The 4424-nt window shown below is 34.5% G+C and overlaps 1 protein-coding gene across 2 annotated transcripts in view; it reads right to left on the reverse strand.

Annotated features, from left to right (window-relative positions):
* Positions 1–4007: 4007 nt before the first annotated feature.
* LOC140982467 (protein ANTI-SILENCING 1-like) overlaps positions 4008–4424 on the reverse strand; it is a 16287-nt gene continuing 15870 nt past the window's right edge. Inside the window, exon 13 of one of the 2 annotated variants that reach the window (XR_012176278.1) lies at positions 4008–4277. The gene's annotated coding sequence lies outside the window, so the exon portion shown is untranslated. The remainder of the gene's footprint in view (positions 4278–4424) is intronic. The other variant, XM_073448979.1, reaches the window with a different exon arrangement.

Consider the following 4424-nt stretch of genomic DNA (forward strand, 5'->3'; position numbering starts at 1 on the left):
ATGAATATTTAAAAAATTATTTAAATGAACAATAAGAAAAATTATTCACGCTTTATATATATATAATGAAGTTTTATATATTTTCTTTTCTTTTAATATACAAAGCATCGTTTTCTTTAATTTTCAAATTTATGATTATATGTATTGAAAACTCCGAAAATCGGTGGATTGACTGATAAATCTTTAGTATAAATAAATATAATTACTATATATATAAATATATACATAAATATATATATTTATATATATTAATTTAATCGGGTATTCGGGTCGGGTGTGGGTCGGATTATGTCAAACCCGCTTCCATAACCGAACCCGAAAATACCCATACCCGATTACCCAATTATTTAATCGGATCTAAAAATCCCTCCATACCCTCTTCTATTCGGGTCGGGTATCGGATCCTCCAACGAGTTCGGAGGAAATTGCCATCCCCAAAAGGAAGAAATAGGAAATAAAGTGAAACCATAACATTCACACGTATTCACCTAAATCTCCCTTTAAGTTGCAACTCTCGGCTGAATGTAATAATTATCTATCGCATTTTTTTTATTATTAAGGAAAATGTAGTATGAAATCTCTTATGAAATAATATGCTTATGGTTGTGTAAATTTAAGCTTTAAAATAATATAGCCTCGATTGATTCAAGATGCAAGCCTACTGTATATATGTTATACATATATACATCATAACATGTTAAATTATTTGTTTTCAAAATATGGTACCACGTATATGACTTCAACTTTGTTTTTGAAACTTACTGGAATTGGAATCTTAAATCATGTAAATAAATTTTAGGACATAATGACTATGATAATCAAGATTAGAGCTACTAAGTAGCTACTGTGGTTTAATCTAATTGTTCCTTTTGACTTTTAGATAATTTTGGGAAATAATAATGATATTATTATGCCTAAATAATTGAATAAAGTTACACTTTGATTCTACATATAAAAATATTTATTTGTTTGAAATATATTATTCCAATCATGCTAACTTGAATGGTTCAAAACTTATAACTAGTTAAGTTAAAAGAGTGATTCTTATAGAAAATATAAATTCTATATTTAATGAAATAAACTACGAATTATGGTATAAATAAATGATTTTGCGATACTCTTGTAAATTCTCGTGATTTACAAGCTCAATCTATACCTCAAGTAATTCGAAAAGAAAATGTATGTTATTACTGGATAATATACAACATGTAATCATAGTGTTTGATATTTGTTGAACGTGGATTATATGACATTTATTTGTCTACGTCGATTAATTTGTGACCTTGTATAAACATCGATGCGTGAAAATAAAAACATATTTCACACAAATATTTTTTGTATATATGTTGCATGCATTCCATCCACATATCATGCATTACGTAACATGATGTTTTTATTTGGTTTTATCATACTGGCTCTCGGGGGTGGTTACTGTTTTGTGTGTGGATTGTAATCAGGTAATCATGGCATTAATAGTTCTACTTAGTGAGGAAGAGAGTGAGACATCTACTCGATTATGTACGTAAATGGGATTTGTATGATGGTTGAAAAAGTTACATATGAGTTTCCTGGACTTCTAGCACACACACACACACACACACACACACACACACACACACACACACACACATATATATATATATATATATACCCGTCACCTTTTGTTATTAAATCTCGTCGAGATAAATCATTATGTTTAATTGTAATATGCTACAATATTTTGATGTAATGTAAACTTTAGCTTATATTAGTAATTATGTAATGAGCACCATGTGATAAATATAATGACAAATTTTCCGCTATATTTGATATTCCAGTAATTATTCACTAATATTGCATGATAATTACTAGTGAATGTCAAGAGCCCTACAATATTAATGCATTGTTTGAATAAATTTGGGTATATGGCAGGCTTCAGGGTGAACTTCTTGAAATCTAATATCTATATGGCAGGTGTGAGTGAATCAATTAGACAGGATATCTTGGATACAACAGGTTTCACGATGGGACACCTACAATTCCGATATCTTGGTATTCCTCTAGCATCCAGAAAATTGAGAACCTCGTATTATAACTTTCTTGTTGATACTATTGCTACCAATATTAATGCATAGTCGAGACATTCACTGTCACATGCTGGAAACATTGAGTTAATTCGACATGTTCTTCAAGGTGTGGAGTTTTTTTTATTGTCAGTGATATATACACCCTATGTTGGAAGTTTGTTTGGCCAGCAAAACACCCTCCCATATCACGGGGTATGTTATGCAAACCAAAAGAGGATGGTGGGATGGGTCTCAAGAACTTATCGGTGTGAAATAATACATTGATTGCAAAAACCTTAAGGAAAATTCACATGAAAAAAGACAGTTTGAGGATTAAGTTGATTAGTCACGCACATAATCGCTATGAAAGTGTTTGGTTTTGGAGTTGGCACAAAGAACAATCCCCATTGGTTAAACAATTGCTTCGGGCCAAAGATGACATGGTAATGCGGCAGGTGACCATTGAGAATGCAATTAATAGCCTGGAGACATGGTTGGAAGAAGAAAAGGTCTGGGACATGCGTATGATTTCTTTGTGAACAAGGTTGGAAAATGGTCGTGGAAACTTGTGCTTTGGAAACCTTGCATTATTCCAAAGCATAGGTTTGTTCTTTGTGTGTGAATGGTTGGGTATGCACAAGAACATGGGCTCAGTTATTGCAGTGCTCAGGGCTTTCAGAGGAGTATACAGTGGTGGATCCAAGCTAGCAAAAATGAGAGTTGCATGATTCGCAGCATGTTTGTTCATGTGTAGAATATGACAAACAGAGCTTTGTTTAAAGACAAATCACCAGATATTGCAGATACTACTATGAAGATCAAAGTACTTACGTTATGTTGTAATTCTTGCAATTATATATTTGTTTGATTTCATATTTCTTGATTGATACTGGAATCACGCTGGATTCTGGGGTATGCCCCATGTAGTCGTATAGAGTCCCGGTGTATGCCATTTGTACATGTGCTGGATTATTGTACAATCTGGATTAGGTCTGTCTGCTGCCAGAGGTTCACTCTCTACCCCATCTATTCCTTATGATGTTTGTGTGTGAATGTATAGTTTTTGTTGCGTTGACTTGCTCCTATTGTTCTGACATGAGCCATCTGACCATGGGAAGGCAGACTAGCCTCTGATCTTGATCTCATTGTCATGGAAGCGTGGAGCTGCGCTGTGATTTTAAAGATTTTCCAACCTACTGCCACTTAGATTGTCAAGTTGATGAATCATTGTTACTGTATTTGATATTTGGTTGTGATATTATGTTAGCTTTTGATTATGCTGTTGTTAGTCGTGTTTTTTTGAGATGTCCTGTGTACTTTGCAAAAGGTACTTTGGTTCATTCCCGATAGTCAAGAAGGTTGGTCCCGTGGCCTACACTTTGCAGCTAACTGCGACCAGCCGTATTCACCCTACGTTTGATGTATCACAGCTGAAGTTGTTTCAAGGAGAAGCGCCTGTTCAACGGGAGACACCGACTGAATTTAGCATCAATAATCAACCTCTTTCTGTTCCTATTTGCATTTTAGCTACTCGAGTTACTCGAAACAAGAACCAAGAAGTAAAGCAGATCCGGGACAGTGGGTCCGACAGTTTTCCAGAAATGCCACTTGGGAGAATTTTAATGATTTCTGTTTGATTCACACAGTTGAACCTTGAGGACAAGGTTATTTCTGACGAAGGGGGCCTATTATTATCGAAATGGGCTAAGGAAAATGGGCCGATTAAGGAATGGGTTGACAAGGGACCAGTAACTGAAGAATTGGCCCATTTTTTATCTATCATTGACAGTCTTGTATGACTAAAAGGCTATCAATAGGCACTTGCAATGTCTTCATTCTTGCAAGCCAACCACATAAAGCGTAATCCTCGACAGCTGAGCATGCATCTAACATGTTCATCTTACGACAACTGAAAAACCATCATTCAAATAAGAGGTAAGAGAGCGAGGCGCAATTTATAGATGAAAGAAGAGTACCCCCATGTTAACCAAGAATTTAAATCTAACTATACAAACAATATATCCCACAGTAACACAAGAAAACAAAACAACGTTTTCAAAACCACCAAAAATAAAAGATCCAATACCTCATTCCATCTATTAACAACCACCACAAATAAAGAGCCAATATTTTGCCTTCTTCCTGGAGGATAGGAGGCTGGTCACTAGCTGTTGTCAACGGCCGAAACATCACTTTCTGTGAGACACATCCATGTTTGATCAAAATCTTGCTCAAAGTGTTCAAACTTTGTTATCAGCAATTAAAACCATAAAGCAATNCCCGTCACCTTTTGTTATTAAATCTCGTCGAGATAAATCATTATGTTTAATTGTAATATGCTACAATATTTTGATGTAATGTAAACTTTAGCTTATATTA

This window comes from Primulina huaijiensis, chromosome 8, assembly GCF_012295235.1.
Source record: "Primulina huaijiensis isolate GDHJ02 chromosome 8, ASM1229523v2, whole genome shotgun sequence".
Taxonomy (NCBI): domain Eukaryota; kingdom Viridiplantae; phylum Streptophyta; class Magnoliopsida; order Lamiales; family Gesneriaceae; genus Primulina; species Primulina huaijiensis.